At 50.1% G+C, this 13,466-nt stretch overlaps 1 pseudogene; it reads right to left on the minus strand.

Moving 5' to 3' along the window:
- Positions 1-7,349: 7,349 nt before the first annotated feature.
- Positions 7,350-9,054, minus strand: LOC129340907 (uncharacterized protein K02A2.6-like; annotated as a pseudogene).
- Positions 9,055-13,466: the final 4,412 nt, after the last annotated feature.

Below are 13,466 nucleotides of genomic sequence, written 5' to 3' on the forward strand. Positions count from 1 at the left end.
GGTACATAGAAGCGATCTCCCCAAAGCCATTCCCCTTGATCGGATTGTTGCAGCTTGTCTTTGGGCACGTCCTCCCCCTCCTTTTCCACTTCAGCTTTCAGTGAGGGGGTTGGGTTGTGCGGCTGCGTGTAGTTACCACGCCTCCTAATTGCGTAGGCGAAAAGACTGTGTCAATTGTCTCCTCCCTTTTACTTTTGTGCTGCGGCATGCGTGATAGAGCGTCGGCCAAAAAGTTAGTTTTGCCCGGCAGAAAGTTTAAGGTGAAATTGAACTTGGAGAAGTATTCCGCCCACCGTAGTTGCTTGGCGTTTAGTCTACGGGGTCTGCGTAGGGCCTCTAAATTTTTATGGTCCGTCCACACCTCGAATGGGTGACGGGCTCCTTCTAACCAATGTCTCCATGTGGTGAGAGCAGCTTTTACGGCAAAGGCCTCCTTTTCCCAAACATTCCAATTTCTTTCAGCCTCTGAAAACTTTCTAGAAAGGAAGGCGCAGGGTTTGAGCTTCCCATCCTCCCCCCGCTGTAGCAGTACGCCCCCAATTGCAGTATCGCTGGCGTCGACTTGCACTATGAAGGGGCGGTTTTCATCGGGGTATTGTAGGACGGGTTCCGAAATAAACTGCATTTTGAGGTGATCGAATGCCCTTTGGCATTCAGGTGTCCAAGACAACCTTGCCCTTGGTTTCTTGGCTTGCTCCCCCTTGTCTTTGGTTTTTAACAGTTCAGTTAGGGGTAGTGTAATTTGAGCAAAATTTGCAATGAATTCTCTATAAAAGTTGGCAAAGCCTAAAAAGGATTGCAGTTCTTTGCGGGTCGCCGGGGTTTGCCAATTCAAGACTGCTTGAATTTTGCCGGGATCCATTTTCAAGCCCTCTTGGGAAATGCAGTAGCCTAAGTAAGTGAGTTCGGTTTTATGGAACTCTCATTTGGAGAGCTTAATGGGCAGTTTGTTATTCATGAGAGTGGTTAAGACCCTTTTTACAAGGTCCACATGTTCCTCTTCAGTCTCCGAATAGATTAAAACATCATCTAGGTACACCACAACACCTTTATATAAGAATTCGTGCAGTACTTCATTGATCATGGACATGAATACTGAAGGGGCCCCAGCCAGGCCAAATGGCATAACCAGATATTCATACTGGCCGAGGGGTGTGTTAAAAGCGGTTTTCCATTCATCCCCCTCTCTGATACGAACATGGAAGTAAGCGTCTTTTAAATCTAATTTCGTAAAGACCTTACCTTGAGCCACGACGTTGAGTAGATCTCTGATGAGCGGGATGGGGTAGGCGTTGCTGGAAGAGACAGCGGTAAGTCCCCGGAAATCTGTGCACAGTCTTAAGCCCCCGTCCTTCTTTTTGACGAAAAGTACTGGCGCGGCATGGGGGCTGTTAGCAGGACAGATGAATCCTCTTTGAAGATTGAGGTCAATGAACTTGCGGAGTTCTTCCCTTTCGTTAGGACTCATAGGATATAGACGGCCTTTGGGCAGTGCGGCGCCCGGTAGAATTTCCACGGCACAGTCCGTCCTCCTGTGAGGAGGTAAAGTATTAGCTTCTTCTTCTGTAAAGGCTTGGGTGTACGCTCTGTATTGTTTAGGTATTTGGTTGATTTCTTCCTGGGTGAGGAGAGCAGGCTCAGTGATAGTAGGGTTTTTACCCCAGTTTTGGTTCCAATGATGATTTTTGCAAGACTCTTGGGTGAACGTCATGCTTCCCTCCGCCCAGTTGATGTAGGGGTTGTGATCGCACAGCCATTGGCTCCCCAGGATCAAGGGGTATTTGGCAGTGGCACTTATAACGAATGATCTTACTTCCCAATGCTGTCCCATGCCTGTTATGAGCGGAGTGGTCTCAGTGGTGACTGGATTCATATTAGTGCCATCCATTTGCTCGAAACTGACAGGTATTTCTAATTCTTTTACCGGAAGTACTAGCCCATTTACTAGAGCTGGTGCAATAATGTCTCTGGAGCAGCCCGAGTCTATTAAGGCTTGAACGCGGATGTGCATCTTCTTGTCAGGGTTCACCAAAGTTACTGGTATGAAAAGTATGGACCCGTGGGGTCGGTTTGAGACCGGACCTGACTGAGGTTTGATCTGCCGCTTGGGTCCTTTTAAGACAGATCCATTTTGTTTCCCGAGGAGGGACTCTCTGGATTCTCCCCCCCCCCCGTTAGGGCTGTTGGATCATATTCCATAACTTCTTCCAGTTCTAATCCTCTTTCGGGAGGGTTTTTTCGAGAAGCTCCTCTACCTCTCCCTGTTCTGGGAGCTGGCGTAGGGCACGATGGCGCCGGGTAGGCTGCGGGGGCTGGGCGCCTTAGTTGGAGCAGAGGTTTTTTGCACAGGCCGATATGGGCATTGCGCCGCAAAACGACCACTTTGGCCACACTGCAGACACAGCCGTTGTTGCCATCTAGCGTCTCTTGCTCCACGAGTAGCATATCCAGCCCCCCGGCTTCCTCGAGCGGGAGTGGAGGAGCATCTTTGGCCCGGGGGTTGTTGGTGTTGTTCCACCAACCGAACTTCCAGCAGGCGATTTTCTACTTCGCAGGTTAATTGGATCCACCCTAACAGCGTAGGAGGATTATCTTGCATGAGAGCTCTGTCCAGCAATTTGGGGATTAAGCCCTGTTTGAACAAAATGATTTTGGTGGATTCTTCGCACCTTGGGCATTTGGCAGCGAGTTGTCGGAATTTTGTGGCATAGTCTAGCCGACATGCTGCCTTGCCTATTAGCCTGCAACTCAGTTCGGGCTCTGGTTTCTTCTAGGGGGTCCTCATATTGGGCTCGAATTGCATCCACTAGCCCTTGGAGTGTATCCAACTCAGGGGCCCCAATTTCATAAAGTCCTACATACCAGTCAGCTGCCTTGCCTTGGAGACGTGATCCCAGGTGCTCAATTTGACTGGCTTCACTCCCGAATAGATGCTCCCATCGATTGAAAAATTGTACTACTTGAACAAGGAAAAATCCCAACTTGGAAGGGTCTCCATCAAATGTAGCGTCCAGCTTGACCCAACCCATGGGAAGATCTTGCCTGGGGGCTGGTGCTGGCATTGGGTAGACATTGAGCGGGGCGAGTTGTAAAGGGGGCTGTCGCGGTGTTGGAGGGTGCTGTGGCGGAGGTTGTTGAGGGTAAGGTTGAGGTTGGTGCGGTGGGGGCGCTCCCAGAATCGGCTGGGGAGGTCCTCTAGGTGCAGGTTGTAACGGCGCTGGCCGCAACGGTGCCGGCCACCCCTGCGGTGGGCCTCGAGGCGCTGGTAAGAGAGGAGGGGGAGTCGGCCGCACCGGAGATGGATGAGGAGAGATGGGTTGGAGAGGAGCCGCACCCCCTCGCGGCCCCGGCGTGCCCGTCCCGGGGATGACTCGTGGTGTAGTTCCTCTCGGGAGGCTTGGGGGCTGGTTTGCTTGGGTCGTGGGTGGAGGCACTACCGGGGAAGCGGGCTCCAGTGGTTGTCCTGGTTCCCCTCCTCCTCCTCCGGCCCCACTGCCAGCGGGAGTGATTGGGTGATCGGGACGGGGGTCTTCTGGGCTCGGTTCTCCAACTCCTCCACCGGCTCTGGCTTCATCTGGTATGACCAGTTGTTCGGGATGGGGTTCTCCTGGACACGGGTCTTCTGGGCAGGGTCCTTCCCCTGGGACAGAGTCCTCGTCTCCCGTTTCTGGTGGCTGTTGCGGCCACGGTTGGATAGGGCCCTCCGGACGAGGCAGAAGACTTTGCAAGTTAGACAAACTTTGGCTGATGTCTGGTAGACCAGCTGGCGGTTCGCGACCTCCGTCCCCCGCCACGAGCACTGAAAGCAGGTGAACGGCGGTTGCTAAACTTTCTTCCATGCTTGCTAGTCTGTCCTCCAACACTTGCACTCTATCCGTGGGTTCCACGGGTTCTACTGCATAACCAGTAGCTTGCGAAGTGGGCACATTTTCAGTATGTGGCCTTGGTAGACCAGGTATGATTTCTTCCACTCCTTGTTCTTCTTGAGATCTCGCGGCTAAGATCCCTTTCGCCAAACCCGTGATTGCCGATATTCCATAGTCGATTGCAATCGTTCAGCTTTGAAGCTGCACCCATTGATGCTCACTTGCTTCTTGTTGCCCCGACCACGGGGTGACTTCCGCATAATCCCAGCTCAGGGCGCCACGGTGGGACGTCTCCCATTCTGTTTGTTCAGTCGTCCTGTTCCAGTAAAGCCACGGTCGGCCACTGGTGTGCTCGGGTATAGATTCCAAACTACGCCGGCTATCCAGCTGCGTTTGCGTGAACATCGTGCTGGCCCTTCGTTCCCTTGTCTCCCGTGGTCTCGCGCCCCACTGCGTCGGGGTGGGCAAGGAGAACAGTGGTTCGGCTGTAGCTCTGGGCTGAGTATCTGCACTGCTGGGAGCGAGGGTATAAAGCGTAGTAACCGAAGAGTTGTTTCCTCACGGTACAGGTCCTTGAGGTTCCAAACCTTGAGAGCCGGGAGAGGCATACGGGTCAAACAAAGGGTCCCTGGCTGGGATGCCTTTGGATTCCGTCTGATCCGGCTTCGGCATTGGAAAAGGTGATTGGTAACAAAATGTCAGACTTGTGGCTAGATAATGTCCTTACTCCAGACTACCTTCTGCAATCAAACAACAGTCCATTGTTTCCAAAAGGATTTTACTGAAGAATTAGTTCATTATAGTCCATTGGCCTGAATGCAATATGCAGGATGGTACATATGCATTGTTACCAATGACAAGCAAAGCATGAGGTACAAAGTAACAGATCACAGCAGGCCCATCCTCCCCCCACAGTTCTCAAAACACCCCTTTGAAGTTAGGAGAGCGAGAGTTTCCCAAGGCCGGTTCTTGGTGGAACATCGGTAGTCAAAACAATCCTTTTCTGTGAGATAGCTGCCTGGGAACCTTGGCACCTGTGAAGAGAGCACTTAAACACTGACAGGATTAAAAATGGAGTCGGTTAAGCAAAGGCATACAAGACAGCATTCTGGACCTGACAGACCTTACGGCCAAGAGCTGGAACGGATAAGGAGATTGTTCAGGTAAGGGTGTATGTGGATGCCTGGTTCTCGTAGCTTGACTATTGGGTGGATCAGGATCTTTGAGAACACCCTTGGGGCTGTGGACAAACTGAAGGTCCTGGAACTGAAGATGATCCCCTTGCATGCAGAACAGCAGAAACTTCCTGTGAGACAATGAAATGGGTACATGAAGATAGGCCTCCTGAAGGTCCAGGGACATGAGGCACTCTCCTGGCAACAGTGCTTACATTATGGATCGAAGAGACTCCATCCTGAAGTGCCTCAGTCTTATGAATCTGTTGAGGTACCTCAGATCCAGGATCGCCCTCCAGTCTCCATTTTGCTTGGGGGCAGTGAAGAAGATGGAACACACTTAGGTCCCTTGCTCTGCCCTTGGGATAAGTTCTATGGCCCTTATTTTGTGAAGGTGTCAAATAGCATCTTGTGTTCTCAGACATTTTTCTGATCCCAGACGAAGGGGAGAAAGGATAAAATGGTCTGGTGGGGTATTTAAGAACTCCAGTAAATAGCCTGTGGAGATGATTTCTCAGGACCAACTGTCTGCTAGAGTCTCTCAAGCCATACGTCTTTGAATAGGAGAAGATGGCCCTCTACTGGAATTTGTTGGCAGTCATGCTTTGAAAGATTTGGCATCTCAGGATGCTCTGTCATTCCTCTGCTGGAATTGCCAGTCAAAGCAGTTGGAGACAAAACCTCCTCTTCTTGAAGACTGATGAAAGGAAGACCAGGTGGATCCTCTGTTGCTTCTGGAGAATCTGGGTTGAACTCTCTGGAAATGAAAGGAATGACTTGATGTGAACCTCTTGTTGTTTTGATACATCTTGGGAAGTGACTTCTTTTTGTCCTTTGTCTCTATCAGGATCTGGTCCAGTGACTCTCCAAACCGCTTATAGCTATAGAAGGGATAAGCAAGGGCAATGGCCTTGGAGTGATAGTCAGCCTGCCATACCCTCTGCTAGAGAGATTGTCAGGTGGCTACTACCGAGGCCATAGCTCTCGAGGATAGACACTTGGCATCCAGAGTTGCATCAGCAATAAAAGTATTGGCCTTGAGAACCATGTTGGCCCGCAAGGCATTGGTTGTTGGGAGGAATGAGTTGCAATATCTTCCTTGACCACACGATGGACACTCTGGTGACAGTGGATGTGATGACAGATGCCTGTATAGCTATATGTGCCTTTTTCATGTGTCTTTTTCAGGGCGACGTCCTCCTTCTTGTCCAGGTTGTCACAAATGGAACCTTCCCATCAGTGGAGAGGAGGCCAGAAGATTGTAAGGCTGTCACAGGGGCATTGACAAGTGGTACCTGTAAAAAATAGTTTGTAAAAGATGGTAAGGAATACAACTTTCTAATCAGCCCTGGAGGATATTTGTTAGACATGGGTTCAGTCCATTCTGCCTTTAACTGCTTATCAAAAAATTCAGGGAAAGGGAATATTAAGTGTTGAGATTTCAGCTCATAGAAACGTCTTTATTGAGAACTGGAAGCAGACAGACAACACAAGCTCAACATGAGCCAAATATATACTCACAAACTCCACCCCAATGATAACCAACAACCAATAGGCACATGAAGCTAAAATCCTTATTTTGCATTAACTATGTACAAAGTAACTTATTTATAGTGCTATGACTGGACTTTATTGTACAGTATGGATTGGATGCAGCCAGCAGAAAAACAGCCAATAGCAATGACAGCTTCAGGAGCCTAGGCTCAGACATCCAGAGGAGTTAGCTGTGTTAGTTTGTAGTAGCAAAATAGAAAAGAGTCCAGTAGCACCTTTAAGACTAACCATCATGCATCTGATGAAGAGAACTGTGATTCTCGAAAGCTTATGCTACAGTAAAATTGGTTACTCTTAAAGGTGCTACTGGACTCTTTTCTGTTAGGCTCAGACAGAAGCTTAGTCAGTACATAACACCCCTCCCCCCAAGCTTGGGACATCCTGCTCCAATAATAGTCCCCAAGGTAAGCAGGGGGATGGCGAGTCCTCTGGGACCTGCGCAACTCCCTTGAAGTCCCAGGCCCACTGGCTGGAGTCGTAGCGCTCATAGCGGATACTGTCCTCTTGGCAGAGGAGCCTCCATCACTTTCAGCAGCTTCTGCTCCACTCACTGGTGATGGCTGGTCCTGGTTGACCTCAGCAAGAGAGTCCCCGTGGTTTTTGGGTGCTGTGGCGGGATCAGTCCCTGTGTCCATGGCCAAGGGGAAACGTTACTGTTCGGGCCCTGCTCTAACTCCAGCCACTGCTGTCAAAGCTGGTCAATGTGCCTCTTGAAGACCTTGCTGGCAGCATCGGCCACTTTGTAAGACACTGGTCAGGTGGCCTTTATCACAGACACCAGGAACCAGACTGGGCCATTCCCATAGTTTTTGGTGTAGACAAGTTCTCCTGGCTGGAACTTTCTGGGCGACCTCAATAATTCTGGTTCCCGCTGGGCATCTAGAGCAAAATCAGGGTAGAGCTGATCAAGCAGAGTGGTTAGCCGGTGACTCATCAAAAGTTACGTGGGGCTGCGGCCTCTAGTGGCCTGTAGAGTTATGTGCTGCCAAAGCAAGAGTTAGGTTAGCTGCAAGTTCAAGTCCCTGTGACCCAACTTGCGCAGCAAGTCCTTAGTGGACCTCACCATTCATTGCGCCTGTCCGTTAGTAGATGGGTGGAATGGTGCTGATGTGACATGCCAGATGGTGTTGTTGTTGAGGAACCTCTGGAACTCCTGCAAAGTGAACTGTGCACAGTTGTCGGATATGATGGTGTCTGGCATCCTGTGGGTTGCAAAGAGGTGCCGTAAGGAGCGGATGACTGTCAGGCTCTGGAAATCAGGATATGGTAGACAGATCCTTGGATCATTATAGCAAGACACAGGTCCTTGGTTAAATGACTTTTATTCAGAAATCAGATCTTTTCCGTATTCAGGTCAAAAGGTCTACTTAGGAGTAAGGTAAGCATCTAAGTAGCTCAAGTAGAAGTTTGACAAGAATGGCAACATGGGACAAATACATCTCCTTTCTACCCTGCTTGTCTTCCCCCTCCCAATTCCCAAACAATCCCTCGCAGCTTTTTCAGCATGAGAACATTTTGCATACTTGTGCTATCATGGTGCGCCATTAAGAAGAAAGACATATCATAGTCCAAGGGAAAGTCCAAGGTCATAAATAGTTGAGCTCAATAGATAGCCCCCTGTGAAAGCCCGAGAAACCGTTAGAATACTAGCAACAGGAAATTGAGTTACACCAGGTATATGGTTACAATAACTGGCATTAGAAGAGAAGCATCAGAATGAACATTGACATGGATGAATGGGTATAGTCATACATGACAATGACGACTGTGGATGTCATAGGTGACACTGGAATTACTTCCAGCCATTTTGAAAATGAGTCCATGATGATCAGGAAGGTGTGTCCCTGAAAAGGCCCAGCAAAGTCTATATGGAGCCATGACCACGGTGTATGTGTTGTCTCCCAGGAATGTACAGGGGCATGTGGCATGTCAGGGCAAGATTCCTGGCAGGGCTGGCAAGTCCAGACCCATCTTTCAATTGCTAAATCCATCCCCGGCCACCACACATAGCTGTGGGCCAAAGCCTTCATCTTCACAATCCCGGGGTGCCCTACATGAAGTGCCTCAAGCTCCTGCTGCTGTAGCCTGGGCAGAACAGCGACTCTGCTTCCCCAGAGGTGGCAGCCCTTGCGAACTGAGAGTTCATGTTGGCGGGAGCTGTAGGGCTGGATCTCCGAGTCCATTCTACCAACCAGCCACCCCCTCCACACCCAGTTGAGGACCCTGGAGATTATGGGGTCCTTGGTGGAATGGGCCACGATGTCCAATACCAGGAGGGGTGGCTGAGGCAGGTCCTCTATTTGCATGACTCTGTACACAGGAGAGGGGTCGGTGGCAGGGCCTGGTAGCAGCAGGCAGCTGAGGGCATTGGCATGCCCAATGGCTTTGCCTGGCCTGTAGAAAAGCTGGTAATTGTAGGTTGGCAGAAACACCGACCAGCACAGCATCTGGAGGGACATGACTTGAGGGGTCTGCCGGTCTGAAGCAAAGAGGCCTAGAAGAGGCTTGTAGTCAGTTGCGATTTTGAAGTGAAGTTAACTCCCTCGACCAGGGCAAGGGCCTCCTTATCGATTTGTGCATAGTTCCTTTCTGCATACGGCAATGTCCTTAAAAAGTACATGATAGGGGCCGCCTGCCCGTCTGGCATCCGGTGGCTCAGGATCTTGCCAACTCCATAAGGCGAGGCATCACAGGGGAAGATAAGTGGCTTGCGTTCATCAAAGTGTGTCAATACTGTGTTAGACAACAGGAGCTCCTTAACAGCGGTGAATGCGAGGGCATGCTTGTGGCTCCAGGTCCAAGGGGTGTTCTTCTCCAGCAATTGATGTAGTGGCTCCACTAGCAATGCCTTGTGTGGCAGGAATGCATGATAAAAGTTCAGGAGCCCTAAGAACGCTTGTAGCTCCTTCTTTGAGTGAGGTGGCGATGCACTGGTTTTTTATTCATTCATTCATTCATTCATTCATTCATTCATTCATTCATTCATTCATTCATTCATTTATTTATTTATTTATTTATTTATTTATTTATTTATTTATTGGATTTTTAGTCCGCCCTCCCCGCCGGGCAGGCTCAGGGAAGAGCACAACATTTTAATTTACATAAAAGCAGATAAAACATTACAATAAAACTTAAAACACTACATACAATAAAAACTTCTCAGATGGCAATGGAAGAGCTCGCACCTTGCTGTCCATCTGGTGGATGCTGGCAGCATCGATTAGGAATCCCAGGAACTCTACTTGCGGGACACTAAACTGGCACATCTCTTTTTTTACTTTCAGCTTGGCATCCTGGAGACGGCAGAGGACTTCTCGAAGGCAGATGTTGAGCTCAGTGGAGGATGTCCCAGTGATTAGGATGTCATCAAAGTAAGGGATGACTCCTGGGATTCCCCTTAGCAGTCCCTTCATAAGTCCGTGGAAAATGCTGGGGGCCATGCTGACCCCAAACTGTAGACGCTTAACCTTGAATGCTCCGTGGTGGGTCCCGATGGTCTGTGCTTCCACAGTGGCATCGTCCACAGAGAGCTTCTGGTAGTCTTGTGCCAGGTCAATCTTGGTGAAGGTCTTCCTTCCTGCTAGAGATGCCAGAAGGTGGTTGACTACTGGCATCAGGTATGCATGCTGTTGTAGAGCCTTGTTAATTGTGCACTTGTAGTCTGTGCAAATACAGACTGCCCTATTGGCCTTGATGGGCATGACAATCAGTGTCTCCCAACGAGCATGTGATATGGGCTTGAGGACTCCCTGTGCGATCACCTTCAGACGGGTTGGCAACACTGTTGGATCGAGGTCGAAGGAGACAGGTGGCCCTGTGTAGCACCCCAACAAGCCATCGAACATGGCAGGAAACTCAGCACATACAGCTTCTATGTCAGATTGGTTGAATTGTTGGACTCCAGTGACGTGAATGCCCAATGCATCAAACCAATCGAGTCCCAGTAAGCTAGTGAGGTGCCCCTTGACTACGACCAGATGGAGGGGCCCATGAAAGTCCTTGTAGCTGACTGCGACTCAACCAACTCCTGCCACTGGAACCCGGCGACCCTGGAAGTCCATCAGGATTAATTGCATGGCTCAAGCTGTCAGTTGGGGCACACTTGGTTGAAGGTGACTTCAACCATGGAGACTATAGAGAGCGCTGAGCCAGATTCGATTTCCGTTTCACACGATATCCCTTCAATGTGCACCAGGACACGGATCTTTTCTTTGGTGCCTGTTCTGGTGTTCAGGATGATGGTTCTGTCAGAACACATGGTCATAAAGTGGCATTCTTCAGGTGGGGGAACCCTTCCTTGCCAGCTGTCATTGGTGTGGAGTGAGGCGCGGAGACTCTGGTGGAGAGCCTCCCTTCTTGGTAGCTCTGCAGACCCGTGCGATGTGACCCTTCTTTCTGTACACCTGACATTCAGCGTTGCGGAATCTGCAAGTTCTTCTTTTGTGGTTTCTCCCACAGCTAGCACATGGGGAGCCACTCTATGAAGGCTGTGTGGAACGCTTGGCCCATGGTGCTTGGGTTTGGTTAATCTCAACATCTTCTTTGGAGTTGCTCTTTAGGCTCTCATTGTGGACTTGTTCTGTCCTCTTGGGTAGTGCTGGACTCGGTGACTGTTGCATTTCTTTGGTGAACTGGTCAGCGACTTCTGCTGTGATGGCCTCCTCGTAAGCCATTTTGAAATTGAGGTTCTTCTTTGTGAAGAGTCATCTCTGCAGTTTTTCACAGAGCCGTGCTATCTTCCGCAATGCTGTGATGGCACCTGGTCACACTTGTAGAAGGTGTGGTGGCATGCGATTTTTGACAGCTGCAGTGAGAAATGGCCTTTTAGCTTTGCCTTGATAGTAGCGAGTGGCACCTCTTCCAGTACCTCTGGTGCCATGAGAGCGTGGGCTATTTTGAATGTTGAGTGGCTGCAGACACTGAGGAAGACTGCCTTTTCCTGCTCATCTCCAGTGATCTGATTTGCCTTGAGATGAAATTGGAACTGTGATACGTATGAGTCCCAGTCCTCAGCAGAAGCATCAAATGGCTCAAACTGACCCTTGGCAGCCATGCTGTCTATTGTGCTAAGCAAATGAGGGATTTTTGACGGCTGCAGTGAGAAATGGTCTTTCAGCTTCGCCTTGATAGTAGCAAGTGGCACCTCTTCCAGTACTTCTGGTGCCATGAGAGCATGGGCAATTTTGAATGTTGAGTGACTGCAGACACTGAGGCTGCAGACACTGAGGAAGACTGCCTTTTCCTGCTCATCGCCGGTGATCTCATTTGCCTTGAGGTGAAATTGGAACCATGATATGTAGGAGTCTATTGTGCTGAGTAAATGAAGGATGGTGGAGGTGACAATTCCTCACTGGTAAGTGATTCAGCCTTGAGTGCTGTGGGGCTGCCTACCTGCCTGGGAGTGTGTTGCATGACTGCCTACCCACCATAGAGCCCATCCTCGTTGTCAGTATTAAGTGTTGAAATTTCTGTTCATAGAAACATCTTTATTGAGAACTGGAAGCAGACAGACAACACAAGCTCAACATGAGCCAAATATATACATACAAACCCCACCCCAATGATAACCAACAACCAATAGGCACATGAAGCTAGAATCCTTATTTTGCATTAACTATATACAAAGTAACTTATTTATAGTGCTGTGATTGGACTTTATTATACAGTATGGATTAGATGCAGCCAGCAGAAAAACAGCCAATAGCAATGATGGCTTCAGGAGCCTAGGCTCAGACAGAAGCTCAGTCAGTACATAACAGAGAAGATATAAAATTTTTGAAATACAAAATTTTGGGTGAAGAATTTATAGCAGCAGATACCAAAAAGAAGAATGGAATTGCCTTATACATTAAGCCACATTTAAAGCCAAAATTCATAATGAGTGATGAGCATGGAAGATAAGTGGTGGTAGAAATTGATGTACAGGGGACAAAAACATTGGTGGTGGGTCTTTACTAGACATGGGCACGAACCAAAATAAATTAACGAACCAGCAGATCGTGGTTCGGTGCAGACGACGATCCCGAATTAGCGAACCACAATGGCCATCTCCCCTTGCCGAACCAGTTTGTGGTTCGTGGAGGCCAAAGCGGAGCGCGCTGGTATTCCCAGTGATACAGGAACGGTGGGTGATGCCGGTGACCACCAGGCCTGGTGGGCATGGGGAGGAGGCGGGGGGTCTGGCTGCTCACTGGTGGCACCCCCCATGTGCTCGCTCGCCAGGCCAAACTGGAGCACGCTGGTATTCCCTGTGCAGGCAGGAATGGTGGGTGCTGGCGGCGGCTGCTGGGCCTGGTGGGCATGGGGAGACGGCAACGAGCCGCCTCCCCTCAGGGGGAGGAGGCGGGGGGTCTGGCCGCTCACCAGCGGCACCCCCATGTGCCCACCCACCAGGCCAAAAAGGAGCATGCTGGTATTCCCGGTGTCAGAACTGTGGCTAGATAGGATTCAGTTTCGTTTTCTCCGCCATGTCGGACGCTCCTCTTCGCTGGCTCGAGAGGAAGCGGCCGAGCACCCTGTCCGGGCGGCTGATCTGCGAAGATTAGCCCCCAAAACTCCCAGTGAGGGAGGCTGGGTCCGGGACGCTGCGGGAAGAGCCCCCTGGAATCAATGCGGGGGGTTAATTGCCCGTTTGTCCCTACGGAGGCCGGCGGACGTGCGCGGCGCCTCGAGTGCTGCCGGGCCATGAGAAACGGCAAAGAGCAGAATTAGGCGAGAGCCTACAAGTAAGCGAATTCCTTCTGTTATTACAAGCGTACGTGAAGGAGAGGTGAGATCTGAAGCCAAGAGGGCTCACTCTTCCCCTTTGCTGAGTCTCAAAATTTGGTTGGCGCCCCCCCCCCAAAATGGCAACAAAGAAACAAAGTCCTGC

Source organism: Eublepharis macularius, chromosome 13 (assembly GCF_028583425.1).
Source record: "Eublepharis macularius isolate TG4126 chromosome 13, MPM_Emac_v1.0, whole genome shotgun sequence".
NCBI classification, from domain to species: domain Eukaryota; kingdom Metazoa; phylum Chordata; class Lepidosauria; order Squamata; family Eublepharidae; genus Eublepharis; species Eublepharis macularius.